The sequence below is a fragment of the Podarcis bocagei genome, assembly GCF_964188305.1.
Source record: "Podarcis bocagei genome assembly, chromosome: 2".
Lineage (NCBI taxonomy): Eukaryota > Metazoa > Chordata > Lepidosauria > Squamata > Lacertidae > Podarcis > Podarcis bocagei.
This window is the reverse complement of record NC_138126.1, coordinates 7,464,859-7,486,916: the sequence shown is the minus strand read 5'-3', so window position 1 is coordinate 7,486,916 and position 22,058 is coordinate 7,464,859.

Genomic DNA, 22,058 nt, shown 5'->3' with positions numbered 1-22,058 from the left:
TAAAAAATTCCTTCCAGTAGCACCTTAAAGACCAACTAAGTAAGTTCTTGGTATGAGCTTTCGTGTGCATGCAGACTTCTTCAGATACGATTCAGGTATCTGAAGAAGTGTGCATGCACACGAAAGCTCATACCAAGAACTTACTTAGTTGGTCTTTAAGGTGCTACTGGAAGGAATTTTTTTATCTTTCCTAGATGTGTAAATGTTCAAGTGTACAGGTGTAACAAATCCATATTTTGTGACTGTTAATCGTAGTCCGCCCCTCCCTAATATCAAAGTTGGTGATCTTAGGTTCACTGGTAGGGCAGAGAAGGTGGGGTCACCTACAAACAAAAGAGAGGAGGATGGACAGCCCCCATCTGGTCATCCATGGTGTGCAGATATATTCAAATATATTCATTAATAAATGATATATCTATTGATCCTCTAAAAACTGTTTCTTTAGCAAGTTTCGTCAAATGTCAGGCTATGGGACACAGCTGTGATTTCTCCCAAACATGTTTCCCCCCCAGTTCTGCACCTGCTCCTTGATCAGTCCAGGAGATTACAGGAGGAGATGTTTAATTATGTACCTAATTATGTAATTATAGTCTTCTCGCCAAATCTCCAGGGATTTCTCTGCAAAGATTGCTTTTGCAACCGATAATGTAAAGTCAGAACCAAGGCCTAAATGAAAAAGTAACTTCTCAGGAACTCACCAGAGGTGCTCTGCTTCAAGGCCAAAGGCCAATGTGGTCCAGCATCCCATTTTCCTCAGTGGCCAAATGGATGAAGCAAATTTATCTAGACCAGGCATGGGGAACCTGTGGTCCTCCACCTGTTGCTGCACTACAGTTCCCATCATCCCCAGGCCATTGCTCATGCTTGCTGGGGCTGATGGGAGTTGTAGTTCAGCAACACCTGGACATAAGAAGAGCCTGCTGGTCAGGCCAACGGCCCATCAAGCACAGCATCCTGTTCTCACAGTGGCCAACCAGAAGCCAGTGTGGGAAACGCACAAGCAGGGCTCACGCACCAGAGGCCTCTGCCCTCCTGTGGTTTCCAGCAACTGGTGTTCAGAGGCATTGCTGCCTCAACTGTGGAGACAGAGAAGACCCACCAGGAGCCACCAACAGCTTCTTGCTGCTCCATGAAATTGTCTAATCTTCTTTTGAAGCCATCTTGGTGTGATGGCCATCACTGCCTCTTGTGGGAGCAGGTTCTATAGTTTAGCTAAGCAATGCCCGGATAAATATTTTCTCTTATCTATTCTGAATCTCCCAACATTCAGTTAGACTGGGAGTTCAAAGGTTCCCCATTCCCAGTCTGGACCCATTGCAGTCTGGCTTTAGACCTGGATAGCAGACTGGGAAAAACCTGGTCACTTTGATTACGATTTTCTGGAGAGGGTTCTGCCCTGTTCATTCTCCAGGACCTATTGGTAGTTAATCATATGAAGGCTGTGTGGGTTGGGAGAAGGTGGCACTATGGTGCAATGGTTCTGTTAACTATAGGGCTGCTATTGGCCTCCACAGTCACTTACGGACTCATTGTTAAAACCGTGTTTATGGAAGACAATCTTACTCGGCTACGAGTGATCGCCAAAGAAGAAGAGATCTGTTCTTCTTCTTCTTCTTCTTCTTCTTCTTCTTATTATTATTATTATTATTATTATTATTATTCACTTTTCTCAGAGTTTTCCACAGAGTTAACCAAAGCAATTTACAGCCTAAAAACACAGCTATCCAATTAGAAGGTGGGACTGAGAAATCCTGCCCCACTAAAAGGTGCTTCAGTGCTGCCTTTCAAATCAAAGGCCAAAAGCCCAGGTAGAAGAATAGTCTTTTCCTGGTGGCTAAAGATAAATAAAGATGGCACCAGGTGAGACTCGCTGAGGAGAGCATTCCATAGCAGCAAAGGGAAAACTTGAAGAAGACCCTCTGGTGATGATCCGGGGCCTGGGTCTATTCATGTGAGGAGAGGTAGTTCTTGAGGTGGTGGACTCCTGACCCTCATAAGGCTTTTAAAGTCAAAACTAGGACTTTGAATAGAGCCCGTCAACTACTCGGTAGCCATTGCAGTCACAACAGAATTGGTGTTACATGCCCTGGTCATCAGTCTGGCCAATGGATTCTGAAACAGCTGATGGAGCTGTGGTCTAAACCACTGAGCCTCTTGGGCTTGTCGATCACAACATTGGCGGTTCAAATCCACACGATGGATGAGCTCCCGTTGCCAGTGACAAAAAAGAATTCCTAAAATGCTCAACCCAAGAGCACAGTAATAATAATAAGAAATCCTACCCCATCTCGTTAAAAGTTCAGCACCACGGTCAAGGCCGGCTTAATTACCAAAGGCATGTATAGATGGAAGTGTCTTAACCTGCCACCTAAAATGGAGAATGATGGCAGCAAGAACATTTGGGGAGGGGGGAGCATTCCACAGTTTAGCTCCAGAAACCGTCATCCTTCCGGACTTTCATGTAGGAGCCAAATCACAGGGCTGAAACTTAATGAGGTCACAAAATGGCAGGTCCGCCGGAAGAGCCAGGGAGAAAACTGTGGCAGATGAAGGCAGAGTCAAGCAGCAATTAATGACTCAGGGACCAGCATTGTGACTCAGCCTCCCCAAGTTAAGCAGAATCTCTACATTCCAAAGCACTAAGCGGAAAAGGCTCTTTATTTCATATCCCCCGGCATGCCTCACATGTTACTTGTCTACTCTTGTTTCGTCTTCCCATTTCTTTTCAGTTTGTATCATATTCCTCCAAAAACTGTCATCTTTCTTCCCTGCTCATTTGATATTCACTTTTTCTTCCTTTCCCCCTCTCTTATTCCTTTACTCTTTTTCCCCAGGTTGTTGTAATGCTAGATATTAACCCTTTATCACTCATCCTAATTTCCCACAACACATCCTCTTGCCTTTTCCCTCAGAGCAGAGAGATTTCCCTTCCTTCTTTAAACCCTTGCCCTCCTTCAGCCTCTCTGTCTCCTGGACACCTTTATGCCCCTTTAAACTGCCAGTGATGCCCTTGGTCCAACCAAAGAGCTATGTGTGACCCAGGGGCAGGACGGGTGAATTAGGAGGCACTGGGTGGGCTGTGGCACTGAGGCCCACTGCTGGACCATGGGCCAGTCTTTCAGAAGTGCTGGGAAAGGTCATGCCAACCTCCCGTGCCCCTCTCTGACCCATGTCACAAGTAGAACCACAATGCAGTGGGAAGTTCTTCAGATATCTAAAGGGTTGTCACATGGAAGATGAAGCAAGCTTGTAACAATGTAAATCTCCTTCTGGAGGTGGTGGACTCCTCTACCTTGGAAGTTTTAAACTAGAGGTTGGATGGCCATCTTTCATGGATGCAATAGCTGAGATTCCTGCATTGCCGGGGGTTGGACTAAATGACCCTCAGGGTCCCTTCCCATTCTACAATTCTATGGCTCTATGATTCTATGGAGCATGTATTCCTTCAGGAATGGCACTATAAACGGAGTTCAACATGGTGCAAAGGCAAATGTAATTATTAAAAATAATGGTGATTTCTTTGTCATCCTCTTGCCAAAGCTCAAGAGGAATAAAATCATATTTGCGTCCAACATTGAACAACAACATGATGCAACTTCATCAGACTCAGCCAGAAGAGACTGGTACATAAATACTTCTCCACTTTGCCACTGAGGGTGGGGTGGGGTTATGCTGCCCACGTGGGGCTGAAGTGAATCCTCTTTGGCTCTCAAGCCATGTATGCTAGGCACGTTCTCTCTGATAAGTCACTGCAGCCTGGGTCTTCCAAGCAGATTTTGACTGCTGGTAATTTGCTAGCTCTGTTGCTGATAGCACTCAAGAAGGAGATTGGAGTAAAAGGCAGGTGCATCATAACTCACCTTCTGCTGTTGCTATTGCTACTATCTGAAGCAACTCCAGAGATGCTGAGCTCAAAATGCCCATTGACTTTGATAAGGGATCCAAATCAACCCTTGAATTGGTACAGGCAAGGAGACTACCATATTAGTGGGATCATATCTGCAGCATCTCCTGTTTTCAAACCAACCGTCTTCAATGAGCCTCCCTTTACCAGAGTTTATGGGTAAGTCCTTATGTGCCTACTGTTGTAAAAGCTTTATACAAACTGAATGTGACCTCATGGAGACCAGATGTTGTTGTCTGCCAGGCATGTCTCCTCATTTCTGGTACTTTTGCTTGGTCAATCATGTCTTCTATTTTTGTCCCTTTGGAGGAAAATGTTCAGATTCATTCTGAATGTCAAAAAGTCATCTACTGCAAACTGTGTGCTTTCACCAACTCTACTGAGACATTTGCAGTAGAATAGCCCATTCTTCTAAGATTTGGACAGGAAGGGGTTGATGGATCTCAGGTGTACAGATGCTGCAGACGCATCTCATGATTTCTGCTACCCCATCACAGCGAAGGATGACACCATCTGGTCTCTGAGTGAAAAGAATGTCAAGGAAACACACACTTTTTTCCAGGATGGGATTCCTGCCACCCTGGTATACTCTGTCCTTCTTGTTTGCTGTTCGGGAGGTCAACCGGAACCACAGGCTTTCCCCCAACCTCACCCTGGGCTATGACATCTATGACAACTATTATGATGCCAGAATGACTTCTGGTGCCATGGTGGACCTGCTCTGCCCTGGGCTGCCAAACATCCCAAACTATTATTGTGGACCATGGAATAAAGCATTGGCTGTTATCGAAGGGGCTGATTCTGACAAATTGAAAGATATTTCAATCATGTCAAGCATCTACAAAACCCCACAGGTATGAAAATCAGGAGGGAAGGAAAAAATCCCAGAACGCTATTGCAGTTTCTTTGGAAAGATGTGAAAATGTCATTCATGATTCTAAGGCAGAAGGAGAATTTGGCCTCAACCACCTCTTAGCAAAGATGACTAAGGGGATTCTGGGTTTGTTCACACTTCCTCCCATCCCATGGCTAGAAAGCATGGGTCTGAGCGGCTTTCCATTTACCCTGTGCTTTGTGGGCATGGACCCAGGCCATTTCTTCCTCACCCTACTCCTTTCCCACAGAAAACCCACTCTAATTTTTGGAAATTGTCAAAATTAAGGCAGAAGAATGGAATAGGTAATGAAAGCTAGTGCCATATGAGATGCAAATGAACAAATATGCAAAAAGAAACATTAAAGAAACAAGAGGCAAAATACAAAAAAAAGTACAGGACAAGGCAATGGAATGTCATCCTTTGAAACAAACTCTGTGAGCTCAGGCTAAGCAAACCTTAGACAAACCTGTAAAAGTAAGAGCAATTTACAGTAAAGGCAAGAGACTTACATTCCTAATGTGGTCCTGCTTATTATTTACATATTCATATACTACCTTGACTCATGAAAGATAATTAGTTTCATGGAAAATAACTGGATCACTTAGCTTTAATGGCTTCTCTATGCTTCCCCTCTATGGTCCTCTTTAATCAAACGCAGAAGACATGGCTACTCTTAGAATCACAGAATGATAGAATAAAAGCGGTTAAAAAAATGCAATCAGGGCATAACCTAAAGCAAACACAACCCATTCCAAAGACTCTGTCACATTTTTTGAAAGCAAACAACTAAATATGGGGTATTGTTAAGCTCCCTGGAGTAAAGCTCTTTAGCCCCCGTGAAACTGTGTCTTTTCTCTGTTTCCCATGTCAGAGAAAAGTTACAATTCAGGCAAGTACAAAGTACTAGATTGGGGATTTTGTTGGGGGTTACAACACTAATCTCTTCTGTTCTTTACTAGGTCAGTTATGGTTTTGTTTCTGATGCTCTTAATGATAAAACTCAGTTTCCTTTTGTTTACCGAATGGTCCCCAAAGAAGAGCATCAGTATCTGGGGATAATTCAACTGCTCCTGCACTTCAACTGGACTTGGATTGGCCTCGTTGCTCCAGACACCAACAATGGAGAGAGGTTCATGAGGACCTTGAAGCCCCTGCTAACCAGGAACACAATTTGTGCTGCCTTCTCAGTTACAATCACAATACATAATCAGGAAATACCGTGGCATTCTAAAATATCTTTCATGTGGAAGAAAGTCAATGTATTAATCTACTATGGAGAGATGCGCTACTTCTTTAGTACAATACGTGTTTTGCAAAAATTGGTTGAAAAGCATATAAGACCCATTGTGGGGAAAGTCTGGATCACAACAGCCTTGTGGGATCTCACCTTCACCTTGTCTTATGATATTCTTTCTTCCCTGCACATTCATGGGTTTTTTTCTTTCTTAACTCGTATTAAAAGGCCAAACTATGACGATTTTGAAACATTTATAAATCCTACATTACGCTTTGGGGAGAAATCATTTAAATGTTCATATTCAAAGCACAGGTTGTCTATAAAAGGAAGGAAAAGGTGCAGGGAAGTTGACACTCTGGAGTCCCTGCGTGACGAAGTGATTGAGAAAACCCTGTCTCTGGATAGTTACAGTATTTACAATCTTGTCCTTGCTCTGGCAGGCGCCTTAAGGGCTGCGCTTTCCTCCAAATCCAATCAGATGGTGGCGAAGGGTAAAAAGAGGCTGAAATATCAAAAGATACAGTCTTGGCAGGTATTGCTGTTTTCCTCACAGGCTATTCTATTCTATTCTATTCTATTATTATTTTATTCTATTATTTCTTTTCTATTGTTTTCTTTTATCTATTCTTTTCTAAATGTGCATACTTTCTTTCCTGTTCTAGCTTCACCCTTTCCTGGGAAGCTCCCAGTTTTACAATACTTCCATGGAAGGAGTGTATTTGGACGAGAATGGGCAGTTGACAGTCGAATCTGACGTTGTGAACTGGGTGCCATTTCCCAACAAATCCTTTCGTTCCGTGAAATTTGGGAGCATAAGCAGACAGGGATCCTCAAGCACAAAATTCACCATTGACCAAGAGGCTCTTGAGTGGTCCAGACTGTTCAAACAGGTTTGGAAAAGTATATCTAAGTAATGGGCTAAAACTATACAGCAGAGAAGATGAATGGAGGAAAGCCGAAATAAGAAACATGAAAATGGAAAAGCAGGTTAGAATATGACTGGGGCATGGCTTTTGCAGTAGTCAGAAAGCATGCCAGACTTCAGAATTGTTAAAGAAATTGGAGTTCTTGTTGAAACTACACTGAAAAGGATATATCAAGAACTCTGGCCACAAGTTTCAATATAAGGAATAATTCCTACTCAAGAGTTGAAATGAAAAACGTGTATATTCTGCTAAGAATAACAGTTTGAAGCAGGTAGTTAATTTAAACACAACGTGTAAGTACGATAGTTTTAAAGTAATGGTAAGTTTGGATACAACGTTTAAGTACAGAAATAATGTAGTTTCAAATATACAGTGATATAGTACAAAGGTACATGAAATACCAGTGCACAACAATTGTTTTATACAAGCCTCAATAGCAGTCAAAAAGAGTCCAAATATAAAATCAGAATAAAGAGTAAAGAGTAAAGGATCAAATAGGGCCAAAAAGGAGTATCCGGAGTATGAATCAGATGTACGACTCAGTAGTGGTGACCAGGACAGGGCCCTGTTTCGGAGTACACGCCTTCTTCAGCTGGTAATATCAAAAAATATGTCAAGATAGATCAAGGTGCTTCAATCCATAGATCATAAATATAATAAATTATATACATTCTAAAGTATGTTAACACATATCATGATATTTGGTTCCATACCTCGGTTTTTTGCCGACTATAAATCTGTTGGAAGTCTGTATCATTAACTACCTGCTTCAAACTGTTATTCTTAGCAGAATATACACGTTTTTCATTTCAACTCTTGAGTAGGAATTATTCCTTATATTGAAACTTGTGGCCAGAGTTCTTGATATATCCTTTTCAGACTTCAGAATTGAGCACATGGCTGCTCCAAATACCTTTCTGTTTCAGCTTGTTTCTTTCTCTGGATTTTGATATTTTAAAACGGTTTCCATGATTGCAGATTTGTACTGTGTTTACTATCAATAGGAGTATAGCATCTAGATCAAGGGAAGTAATAGTGCCACTGTATTCTGCTCTGGTCAGACCTCACCTGGAGTACTGTGTCCAGTTCTGGGCACCACAGTTCAAGAAGGACACTGACAAACTGGAATGTGTCCAGAGGAGGGAAACCAGAATTGTCAAAGGTCTGGAAACGATGCCTTATGAGGAACGGCTAAGGGAGCTGGGCATGTTTAGCCTGGAGAAGAGGAGGTTAAGGAGTGATATGATAGCCATGTTCAAATATATAAAAGGATGTCACATAGAGGAGGGGAAAAGGTTGTTTTCTGCTGCTCCAGAGAAGCAGACACGGAGCAATGGATCCAAACTACAAGAAAGAAGATTCCACCTAAACATTAGGAAGAACTTCCTAACAGTGAGAGCTGTTCGACAGTGGAATTTGCTGCCAAGGAGTGTGGTGGAGTCTCCTTTTTTGGAGGTCTTTAAGCAGAGGCTTGACAACCATATGTCAGGAGTGCTCTGATGGTGTTTCCTGCTTGGCAGGGGGTTGGACTCGATGGCCCTTGTGGTCTCTTCCAACTCTATGATTCTATGATTCTACCAGACCTTTGTAATAATGGCAGATGGCTCTGACTCCTAAATCCAAGGGCAATAAAGTTTCCATGTAATTCTTTCTTCTTGATTATCTCTTTTTGCCCCAACTGTGTCCCAAGGACTATGACTCTCTGTTTTGTCCCATGGATCAAAAAAAGCATCCACAACAAAGCCGTGTTTATTCCACATAGACCGAGACTGTACACTGGCCCAGAAGTTACTTGCTAACAGTCTTTCATTGATGCTTTTTTCTCTTTTTGGTCAGACCCTTCCTCATGCCAGGTGTACCAAAAGCTGTCACCCTGGATATGCCAAAAAGGTTCAGGAAGGGGAACCCATTTGCTGCCATGGTTGTGCTCCATGCGCGGAAGGGATGATCTCCACTCAGGAAGGTAGGAGACTTCAGAGGAATGTGTAGCAAAAAGAACAATAATATATGTCCTTGGTTGTGGAATATTCAAGTATAATCTTATGGCTGAACTTAATAAAGTTTCAACAGTGATTTACATAATATTAATAAAGCTTTCCAGGTACCACTGAGACAGCCTTGAGTATGTAAGAATTAGGCAGTGTTGCTGCATCTGGTAGGCTCCCTTAAACCAGTCAGTGTGGCAAAGTAGCTGGGGTGTTTGGTTTGTACTGGGAAGACCAGAATTCCTGTCCATTCTCCTCCGAGGATTTTTTTTCTGTAAATTACACCCATCTGACAACACCTGGTGTTGGGGTGAGATCAGATGTAGCTGCAGTTAATAACCTGGAGCTTCTAGAACACTCCAAGCTCCTCCTTGGGAGATGAATAAGGGGGTATCTGCACTAGGGACCTACATGGAAAGGGCCAACTCTCTGTGTAGATTAGCAGAAACATCAAGCCCTATCACTGTTTCCATTTGTGGGAATTGGCTGGATTAAAAATTGACCAGCTTTTTTTTTGCTAGTCTGCAGGAAAATGTTCATGCAGATGCTCTTTTTTTTTTCCAGATGCAGACCACTGCATCAAGTGTCCAGAAGATCAACACCCTAACAAGGACAGAGATCAATGCATCCCCAAAATTATCATCTTCCTGTCCTATGATGAATATCTGGGGACCCTCTTGGCTTCCACTGCCCTGTTTTTGGCCTTAATCACAGGCCTTGTTTTAGGAATATTCATTAAATATCTTGACACTCCCATAGTCAAAGCCAACAACAGGGACCTTTCCTACATCCTCCTTGTCTCCCTCCTCCTTTCCTTTTTGTCCTCCTTTCTGTTTATAGGCCGGCCAAGGAAAGTGACCTGCCTTCTCAGGCAGACAGCCTTTGGCATCATCTTCTCAGTTGCTGTCTCTTCTTTGTTGGCAAAAACTATTACCGTTGTGCTGGCCTTCCTGGCCACTAAGCCAGGAAACAGGGTGAGGAGATGGCTGGGTAAGAGTCTGGCTAATTCCATTGTCATTTCCTGTTCCAGTATCCAAATTCTCATCTGTGTCATCTGGCTGGGTAGCTTTCCTTCATTCCCAGAGTCTGACATGCACTCCCAGGCTGGAGAGATCATCCTGCAATGCAGTGAAGAATCTGTTGCCATGTTTTACACAGTCCTTGGCTACATGGGTTTCCTGGCTGCCATCTGCTTCACGGTGGCTTTCCTGGCCAGGAAGCTGCCTGGGGCCTTCAATGAAGCCAAGCTGATCACCTTCAGCATGCTGATCTTCTGCAGTGTTTGGGTGTCCTTTGTGCCCACCTACCTGAGCAAAAAGGGGAAGTACATGGTGGCCGTGCAGATCTTCTCTATTTTGGCCTCCAGTGCTGGGCTTCTGGGCTGCATCTTCCTTCCCAAGTGCTACATTATTGTACTAAGGCCTAGTCTGAATACAAAGGAGCACCTGACTACAAAGGCTTAACATGACACCTCATTCCTTAACTATCTTTTTGGTTTTTGCAATTGATAGCTAGCATGGTAGCAATAAAGCCAGGATACATGACTCTGGAAAGTAGTTCTTTAAAAGCTATTGTTTTGGAAATTAGAACACCAAATTATAATTTAAAATATCTGCCATCCTTACCACTGTTCATTTTTCACCTGCTAAACCTTATTTATGAATCCTTTTGTGAGGACTAATAGGAAATCCTTATCACAATTCAATAATAATGAATGCTATTTAATTAAGAAAATTAAAATTTCTTAGTATTGCAAATTACTTACCCTTTGTGTTTTTCAAAAAAGAAAAAAATCCCATTGGTATATTGGTTATTTCCTGATATGTTTATCAAGAGAATCAATTTGCATATTGATGCCACGGGTACAAGGTGAAAAACATTTATATAGCAATTGATGGACAATAGGTGCACAAGTCATGTCCTCAATTATTCTGGAAAATTTTACACCTAAATTAATTCTCTTTTTCCCTCCTTTAAGAACTATAAGAACTACGCAGGACACTCTCTGTTTAAAGTTTAAAGAACATTAAGTTTTAACCTGGAGAAGGATATATTATATAATAATCAAAAGACACTTTCAAAAATTTACAAACTATTTTTGAATTGGCAAAGAGAGGAGGAGGATATCAAAGAAATTACAGTAAAATGGGAGAGGGACCTGGGACATACGATCAAACCCAATATTTGAAATGAATTATGGACTAAAAATATAAAATTCATGGACTAAAAATATAAAATTCATGGCTTGCTTCCTTATAAGGAAAAATCTTATGAAAATGTACTGTAGATGGTACTTGACCCCTGTAAAACATATAATAGAAAGTGCTGGAAATGTAAGGAACAGATAGGAATACTACCATATGTGGTGGTCCTGTCTAGAGATACAAAGATTTTGGAATATGATTTATGAAGAGATAAAGAAATTGATAAAAATTACATTTAGCAAGAAACCGGAAGAATTTTTACTAGGAATTGTTTCATATAATATTCCCCAAAACAAAACCAGTTTATTTACTTCTGCAACATTAGCAGCAAGGGTTACAGACGCAAAACGCTGGAAAGATAAAAATGCACCCACTAAAGATGAATGGGTAGTCAAATTGTGCAAGTACTTGGAGCTCACGAAGCTGATAGATGCAATAAGAGATAAACCTAAAAAGATGGTGAAAGAAGAATGGGAATGTTTAAACAATTATCTAGGGGATAAGGGTTCACCTGGTTATGTTTAGAATGATACTGCATAGGGAAATGTTCCCTGATACCAAGATGAGGGATTCTATGGAATGCAGATAGAGAGAATTGATAAGAATAATGAGCTGTTGTCACCTTGAAGGAAGCATACGACAGACAAGCCTTCTTGTGTTTTGCCTCATTTCTCCCTTCTCCCCACCTCTCTCCCCCTTTTTTCTTCTTCTTTCTCCTTCTTCTTCCCTTTTTCTTTCCCATAATGGCTTATATTCTATGCCAAATACTTTGATGTTTTTAGTAGTTTTTTTAGCCTTTTCCATTATTATTATTAAGGATTTTTTTTTTGTAATTTTGGTTGTTTATATTTATCTGTATTTGTTTAAAGCAAAATAAATGATTTGTATTTTGCTTTAAACAAATACAGATAAATATAAACAATCAAAATTTTAAAAAAGTTTTAACCTAGGTGGAATCTACACACATATAAAAACCAATCTGAAAATGCCTTTTAAAAAGCGTTCTTAAAAATACATTGAATTTTCCAGTTACAGATAGGTAGCTGTGTTGGTCTGCCATAGTCAAAATGAGAAAGTTCCTTCCAGTAGCACCTTAAAGACCAACTAAGTTAGTTCTTGGTATGAGTTTTCGTGTGCATGCACACTTCTTCTGTGTATCTGAAGAAGTGTGCATGCACACGAAAGCTCATACCAAGAACTAACTTAGTTGGTCTTTAAGGTGCTACTGGAAGGAATTTTTTTAAATTGAATTTTCCATAAGGCTCACCATCACCATCTAGTGTCACATTGTATATTGCATTTAAAACATTTTATTTGCTGCTGTATATCTGAGTCCCTAATGTACTTGCAATTGCAGATTAAATATACAATATATATATCACGTTATTCAATTTTGCAAAGAAGTGGTGTAACATGAGGCCATTTCTTTGGACCAGTAACACACAGAGGATTAAAGTGAGAGAAAATGATGACTTTGTGCACCCAAGTCCACTCCCAGTCACCAGTCTAGCTGCCGCATTCTGGATTAGTTGAAGTTTCCGAGTCACCTTCAAAGGTAGCCCCACGTAGAGCACATTGCAGTAGTCCAAGCGGGAGATAACCAGAGCATGCACCACTCTGGCAAGACAGTCCACAATTAAAAAATTACCTTGTGGGGTATAAAGTATTGTTGTTGTTGTTGTTGTTGTTGTTGTTGTTGTTGTTGTTGTTGTTGTTGTTATTATTATTATTATTATTATTATTATTATTATTATTATTATTACCTCACCCAACTGACTGGACCCACTCTGGCTGGCTCCCAACAGAATTAAAAGCACAATAAACCATCAAACATTAAAAACTTCCCTAAGCAGGGCTGCTTTCAGATATCTTCTAAAAGTCAGATAGTTTTTTACTTCCTTGACATCTGATGGAAAGGCGTTCCACAGGGTGGGCGCCACTACCGAGAAGGCCCTCTGCCTGGTTTCCTGTGACCTCACTTCTCGCAGTGAGGGAACCGCCAGAAGGCCCTCGGAGCTGGACCTCAGTGTCCGGGCTGAACAATGGAGGTGGAGATGCTTCTTCAGGTATACAGGACCGAGGCCATTTAGGGCTTTAAAGGTCAGCACCGACACTTTGAGTTGTGCTTGGAAACGTACTGGGAGCCAATGTAGGTCTTTCAGGACTGGTGTTATATGGTTTTGGCAGCCACTCCCAGTCACCAGTCTAGCTGCCACATTCTGGATTAGTTGTAGTTTCCGGGTCACCTTCAAAGGTAGCCCCACGTAGAGCGCATTGCAGTAGTCCAAGCGGGAGATAACCAGAGCATGCACCACTCTGGTGAGACGGTCCACAGGCTAGATTCTCTTGCAACACATTCTCTTGCCCTTCAGAAGAGAAGGACATCCCTTCCTTCTCTATCCCTTCCCCTTTGAGCTTCCTTATCTCCTGGAAACCTTGCCCTTGGTCTTCAGGATTGCCTGTTACCGACACTCCTATCTCTCAGTTGCTGGATCAAAACCATTTTAAATGTAATCACTCTGTTTTGGGGTTGTTGTTATTATATTTACTGCATTTGTCAGACACTTTTTCTCAGTGGAAAAAAAGAGTCTCAAAGCGACCTAACCAGATAAACTAAAACAGATAACACCAGATAATTAAAAACACCTAAAATGCTCATCCAGCAACATCCATGTTTTATCTTGTATTTATTTTGTTGTTGTTTAGTCATTTAGTCGTGTCCGACTCTTCGTGACCCCATGGACCAGAGCACGCCAGGCACTCCTGTCTTCCACTGCCTCCCGCAGTTTGGTCAGACTCATGTTTGTAGCTTGGAGAACACCGTCCAACCATCTCGTCCTCTGTCCTTCTTGTGCCCTCCATCTCTCCCAGCATCAGGGTCTTTTCCAGGGAGTCTTCTCTTCTCATGAGGTGGCCAAAGTATTGGAGCCTCAGCTTCAGGATCTGTCCTTCCAGTGAGCACTCAGGGCTGATTTCCTTCAGAATGGAGAGGTTTGATTTTCTTGCAGTCCATGGGACTCTCAAGAGCCTCCTCCAGCACTATAATTCAAAAGCATCAATTCTTCAGCGATCAGCCTTCTTTATGGATCTTGTATTTATAGTTTGCTTTTATTTATTTTATCCCAGAACTGCCCTGAGATCTTTTGATGAGAGATGGCATATAAATCTAATTGAAAAATATAAAAAATAAAATTGGTTACAAAAAATCCTACCCCACCTGATTAAAAGATGAGCAGTACCATAGAAGGCACTGGCTTGGGGGGGAAAAGTCCTTTGGTGCCTAAAATACTTTCATCACATGATGAAAGGTTAGCTACTAGAGATAAAGCTATCAGTTAATCAGTTAATTTAGAAGAAGAGAGGCCCTGGGCTACTCCACTTGTGAGGCCCCTCCCTACCCTCACAGCTAGAAGAAAATGAAAGAGTGTTATAAACAGAACTGAGTGAAGACAAGGATGCTGAAGGGTATTTAAAATTCTGCAATTCTCAATTTCTCCTCCAAAGGACATAAGATATTATTGTTAAACACCATGGTGATTTTAAAATAATGCATAAAATTAACACTGAAAAACTTTTGCAGTAACTGAACTTCGTACACCTTTTGTGGAAGAAGCATTATTTTTTAGGAAAATGAAGTTGTAATGTTATTCTTTTTTAAAAAAAACCACACATTGAGTTTACAAATTATATTGCCCGGGAAGTGTAAATAATATGATCATGATTACCTGACAGTGTGGCACTTCTAGAATTTACTTTACGTTGTCATTAAAAAGTCAGTTTTAAAATACATATTAAGGACTTCTGGGTTAGCGCGAATGGCAAATGGCAGATTCCCTCTGAGCTCCGGAGGGAATTGGCTCCGTAGGATTAGGGTCTTACCGCTGCGGCGACGCGGGGACCCCTATAAATCACAGGCAGAGGAGCCTGTGAACCTGGTGACTTGGTGGGCAGCATATGCGACCCCCCGACCTGCGAAAGAGCCTTTTTAAGGCTCCGGAACGGGGGACGGGGTGAATGGCGCGGTGCTGTGAGTCGACTGCTTCTTCTGCGGAGGGAAGCCGCGCTGCCATGGCCGGAGAGCGCTGACTTTTTCCTGTGAATTGGACTCTAAAACTACAACCCGTGAGTAGAATGGAATTGGATTTGGAAAAAGTTTAACTTTGAATTAGGCACGATCGGGGAAGACGTAAGCAGGAAGTCCGTCTCCCCGTCCTGTAAACAATCTGAAGCAAGGACCTATTAACTAAGGTCGAGAGAAATTTCTTCTCATCTATTGGGTTAAAGTTATTAATTTCACGACTTGGCATGATAAGAACTTTACCGGAGGATAAGAGCTAATTTTGGGAGCTGAAGTTTTCCCTCCCCCCAGACCCGGGAGTGATCTGCGAGAAAGCCTGGTGAAAAGGTATTGAAGATCTTGACAGCTGTCAAATTAGCTGTCAAGACGGAAAAAGAGAACTTTGTTTCTGCTGTTTCTGCTGGCTGTATTTGCTACAATTTGATTGTATTCTGTGGAAAATAAGGAGAACTGATACAAATTAACTTTGAACGGGAAGGAATACTAAGTAACCAAAATCCCTCTAGAGGGGGCTTTGGGACACTACAAGAATGGCTGAAGGAGGAAGTATTCAAGCTAAACTGGACAAAATTTTTGTTCTCTTGGGAAAGATACAAGGCCAAATGGATGTTTTGGCTACAAAGGCTGAAATTCTGGACTTAACAGTAAACAAACCTACTGAATTGGATAAGGATCTGACGCAGGAAGCCTACGCAGCGGGTAAAGAAGAGAAACTAGAGAGCTTGGAGAATGTGGAGAAAGAGATACACGCTGTCTCCGAGGATAAGGAAGGAGGAGTTGTAATGCTACAGGAAACAGAGGAGGACCAGAGGCCTAACAAATTGGCTATAAAGGGCAATAAGAACTTGATGGTGAAAATTGGGTTTAATCTCGAGACTGAAAGATGGGGGGATCTCCTTATGAGGAGATGTAAAGACCTAAGGATTACAAATTTGATTAAAGTGGAAATTGGAGCTTTGGAGACATTTGGACTCGAAAGAAGTAAGAAATGAGATCTTGGCTCCACTCCTAAGTATGGAGCTCTGGCTGGAAGAAACATGGACCCCATCGGGCTTGAACTTCTCCGAGAGATGGCGTTTAATATCAAAGACTATCAAAAAAACTGGCAGAGAGGAATTGAGAGAGATTTAAGGGCCTCGGATGTGAGGTCTCCAGGCTGATAGTAAACCGACTGTTATGGGTTGGGGATTGAAACCGGGAAAAGGGGGGGGGGTGGAGTTTGGGAATCCAAAGGCTATACAATTATAACTTGTTTTTGTTTTTATTTTGTTTTGCCTTTTGTATGAAAAGTGGGGAAATCGTGGAAGGGAAATTAGGCCGACTTTAGAAATAAGGTGTAAAGAATAAGAAAGAAAGATATAATTAATAATTAAGACATATGTATTGATGTATAAATATTGCTGTTTAGAAGGTAAGAAAAGAAGAACAAAAGAAAAAGAAAAAGAGGAACTAAATATAAGGAGGTTAATAAGAACTAGATATACAAGATATTGAACTAGAATACACAATATGTGTGGGGAAGTCAGGGAAATAACTTTTAGAAAATAAGGGTTGTGATGAAAATTGGTGTGTGTTTTGTAGTGTCTGTTTGTTTATTTTTTGTTCTTTGTATGTTTGTCTCTTTGTCTTTAAGTGTATTTTAAAATTTTCAATAAATATTTCATAAAAAATAAAAAAATACATATTAAGAAGTAAACTACAACCATCGAATACAGTAAGGCTAAAATGTTTTCCTCTCCTAGCCTTCCTCATAGGAAAATCTTCATCAAAATTTGTTTGTCTAAGTTTGTCACTTTCAGTGTACAGAATGCTCAGTGCGGACAACCTTTCTTGAGGCATTGTGGCCCTTAATTCATTTTTAATTCTTTTGAGTCTTGAAAAAAATCCTCTCTCCTGAGCAGCTAGTGACCATAGGGCTAAGAAATAGCTGCAAGATTGCTTCCACATTAGGAAAGGACATCTGGTGTTTTCCCTTGTATATAATTTTATAAAGATGAGACAGAGACTTCTCTGCTGTTTACAATCCAGGTGTATATAAGATCTCTGAAATAAAGTTTCCTGCAATGCAGGAATCAGAACACAATCCTTTGCAGCCCTTTCAACTCTGCAGTTCTGTAATTCTGTGCAATATATATATATATATATATATATATATATATATATATATGAGAGATTGCATATATAAATTGCAATTTCAGCTGAATTTGAGGGAACCACTTGAAGCATCCCTTGTGTTGAGCCATTTCCATTGCATTTGTTTATTTGCTCATTGCAAACAGCTGAAAGTCTGTAAATGTTGATAATCAACTTGATTTTCAGTGGGTGGTTGAATAATTTCAATTGCTACTGTAGATACATGCATATAGATTGCATAGGTTTTGCCAGCCTTGGCTTCTTTCCTTTCCCCACCCCACGCCTTTTACATTTGCAAATGAAGCCCATCAAGCCAGGCAATTGCCCAGGACATTCCCCATTGTTAAGCCGATTAAGGTGAGGCTGGTGGCCTACTTTTCTGCCCTCAAGACTTGTTGCCATCCAGACCCCCAGGGGTCAAGTTAGTGATTAATTGGATTAGTTCAGTTTCACATCTACACCCTCATAGCTTTTGCCAACCTGGGATGTCCTTTTAAGTTTAGTCAGGAGTGTGTCTGGAGATAACTGAAGATTCTTTCTACCCTCTGCAAGGCAGGGCATGTTTGAAGTTTCAACACTCCAGGTGTTACAGGTCATAAGAACATTATTTTATTCTTCTTGTAAACCACTCTGTGAGGTTTTTGTGTCAAACAAGCGGTATATAAATTTTGAGAAATGAATCATTTTGCCATTTCTGGGGCTTATAGACTGCCTTTCATACATCAGTGTAGAGGTATACAAATTAAAAATGAAATGAAATATTTCCTATTGGGAAATGATATATAATGAACTGATGAAAATATTGAAAATAGCTTTTGTAAAAAAACCCCCAGAAGCTCTCTTACTACGTATTTTTGGCCAAGACATACCAAAAGAAAAGAGGACTTTATTTATGTATGCCACTACAGCAGCAAGAATGTTGATTGTACAAAACTGGAAGACTGGAGAAATACCAACTAAAGAACAATGGCAAGAGAAGTTGATGAACTATGCAGAACTGGCAAAAACAACAGATAGATTAAGAGAAAAAGGCAACAGAGACTATGAAAAAGAATGGGAACCATTTATATTATACTTGCAGAAACAAAGAAAGTCGAAAGACTTGATGGCAGGATTTAAACATTCACACTATTAGTGTTAGAAAACGTGTCGAAGATAGAGAAATATTATGGTGTATTTACTTTTAATTTTATGTTTTTAGGTTTGATGTTATGTTATTAATAACTTTTTCCGTAAGGAGGTAGCAAAGTGGGTGAAAATAGACACAAACCAGAAGCGGAAGTTGGGGGAAGCCCTGGAGGGGGGGGAGGAATACATAGTAAATGTAAAGAATTTGAATGAAAAAGAGAAATGAATAAAAAAATGAATAAAATTTTTATATATAAAAAAGACGTTTCAACATTCCAGGTGTTATTGGGCTACAGGTCATCAGAACATTATTTTATTCTTCTTGTAAACCACTCTGTGAGGTTTTTGTGTCAAACAAGTGGTATATAAATTTTTGAGAAATGAATCATTTTGCCATTTCTGGGGCTTATAGACTGCCTTTCATACATCAGCGTAGAAGTATACAAATTAAAAATGACATGAAATTTTTCCTTTTAGTTTTGTAAAGGAATGTTAACAGAGAATATTTATTCAACACGCACATTAAATAAGCAATGGCATTTTTCAATGACCTGGCTGCATTTGGAAATATTTAATATCGAGGTCAATTTCATGTAGGTGCATATATGGGCAGATTAGAGCGCTTGTATTTATGCTTACTGTATCCATAATGTGAACTGATGGTGACATTCCATTATTCAGGTAGCATTATTATTTCTTTGTGGAATTTGCAATTATTTATTTTTCATGCAAATAAATCACCTTCCTGAGAAATTGTATGAACGGAGGCAATAAATATACAAACAAACACCAGAAGCACAAACACACATAAGAAGGTAGGAAGAATCATAGAATTGTAGAATTGGAAGAGACCCCAGGGGGTCATCTAGTCCAACCCCCTGCAATGCTGGAATGCCGGCTGGATCAGTCCAGTGGCTCATCTAGTTTTCACAGTGGTAGCCCGCAACCAGGAACTAGGTTTGTTTGTCATTGGCATCTGTCTAACTCGAAAGACAATGGAGTGTGCTTGCAGAGCTGCAATAGCAGTACTGAAGTGACCTCCCAAAGCAGCAGAATATAGCGGACGCTCGGGTTGTGAACATGATCCATGTGCGTTCGCAACCCGCATATGTGCATCTGTGCACAGGCGGGTTGATTTTGCACTTCTGCGCATGCGCAAAGTGCGATTTAGCGTTTCTGTGCACGCACGACCGCCGAAACCCGGAAGTAACCCGTTCTGGTACTTCCAGGTTTTGGTGGTCCGCAACCCAAAAAAACGCAACCTGAAGCGGCTGTAACCCGAGGTATGACTATAATAACAATATGATTCTAAGGTTTGTCCACCGTGTGAGCTATTTTATGCTTAGTGACAGAGTCATTGTGCCTGAAGTTTCTGACTAAACATCAGCTTAGTTGGTAGAGCTCCAAGGGTCAGCAAACTTTTTCAGCAGGGGGCTGGTCCACTGTCCCTCAGACCTTGTGGGGGGCCAGACTATATTTTGGAAAAAAAAAATATGAATAAATTCCTATGCCCCACAAATACCCCAGAGATGCATTTTAAATAAAAGCACACATTCTACTCATGTAAAAACACGCTGATTCCCAGGCCGGATTTAGAAGGCGATGGGGCCTGATCCAGCCCCCGGGCCTTAGTTTGCCTACCCATGCTCTAGACTCTTAATCTCAGGGTTTTGGGTTCAAGCTCCATCTTGGGCAAAAGATTCCTGCTTGGCAGGGGGCTGGACTAGATGACCCTTGGGTCCCTTCCAACTCTGCAATTCTTAGTAAGAGCAGTTCAGCACTGGACTACCTGGGAAGGTTGTGGGTTGCTTCCATGGAGGTTTACAAGCAGAGGCTGGATGGCCCTCTATCATGGATGCTTCAGCTGTAAAGGTAAAGGGTAAAGGGACCCCTGACCATTAGGTCCAGTCGTGACCGACTCTGGGGTTGCGGCGTTCATCTGACTTTACTGGCCAAGGGAGCCGGCGTACAGCTTCCGGGTCATGTGGCCAGCATGACTAAGCCGCTTCTGGCGAACCAGAGCGGCGCACGGAAACGCCATTTACCTTCCCGCCAGGTTGGTACCTATTTATCTACTTGCACTTTGAAGTGCTTTCGAACTGCTAGGTTGGCAGGAGCAGGGACCGAGCAACGGGAGCTCACCCCATCGCGGGGATTCGAACCGCCAACCTTCTGATCGGCAAGCCTTGGCCTCAGTGGTTTTTAGTCCACAGCTGAGATTCCTACATTGCAGTGGGTTGGATTAGATGACCCTTGGTGACCCCTTAGAACTCTATGATTCTATGATTGAAAGAGCCAGGGGGTAGTGCAGGACCTGGGTTCAAATCCTCACTCTCAGCCCTACCTACTTCACAGGGTTTGTTGTTGGAGATTAAATGAGAAAAGCCCTGCATGCCAACTTTTTTGCTTCTTGGAGGAAAAGGCAGGAAATAAATACAATAAGTAAATAAATAAATACAATAAGTAAATAAATAAATACAATAAGTAAATAAATAAATAAAGACTCCCCCCCCCCCAGTGCAGTCTGCAAATGGTACCTGAGCCCAACACCCCTCTCCCCATCTGCAATTCCTGGCAACTGATATTCACAGAATCATCGGATTGCTCATCTAATTCACCCCCCTACAAGAAGCTCCTTGGATGGGAAAAAAAGAGAGAAGTGAATTAGATAAATGCAATAAACAAAAAGTACCCATATTTTTCAAAAAGCGTGCTCAGGATCTGAAAACTAGCCGGAGGCGTTAAACTCTCTCAATTCTCCCGCTTTGATCCGAACAAGGTCAAAGCTCTCCATTCTGCGGTTGGGTGGGGGTAGGAGAGGGGACGACGGCTTGGGAGGTCGCCACGCCTCCTGCCCTGGACGACCCCACCCTGCACGACCCCACCCTTCTTTTCGGCAGCCGTGACTATTTATACCCTTAGTTTGCAAAGCTTTCTCACACGCGTTTCCAGGGTCGTGGAGAGATCGCTGTCTTTTCTTCTCTGGGGAACGTGTGGATTACTGTACTGGAAATCATCTTTCGTCCAGCTTCCAGCAGCGCCCCTTTGGCTTCAGAGAGTAGGATCGTCTGCCTAAAACCCTGAGGTTGGTTCCTTTTTACAATTGCTATGAAGTCTTTTTTTCCCAAATTGCCCACGCAGCCAAATTTAGCTTAAACCGCTCGGTTGTGCTGGGTTTAAGCGAAACCTGGATGCAGCGGCGATTTGAGAAACACAATTGCGCACTGTAAAGACGTTAACGCATTGGCAGGATTTTAATAACACTTGTAATTTTAGTAATAACAAATGTAGTTGGTCTCTAAGGTGCTACTACTGGAAGGATTTTTTTTTATTACTTTGCTTCGACTACGGCAGACCAACACGGCTACCTACCTGTAACTTGTAATTTTAGGGACAGTATAGAAAAACTGAAGGAAAAATAAGATGTGCAGTAGAAAAAAATATGGTAAAGGAACCAGGAGAGGGGGTGGAGGAAAGTCACGGGATTCGGGGAATACCGGGGGGCGGGCGGTTTAATATTGCTTTAGTATATTTTTGTAAACCAAAACAGGTTGTAACCCAAGGCATGCTTTCGCCAATGTGGCCT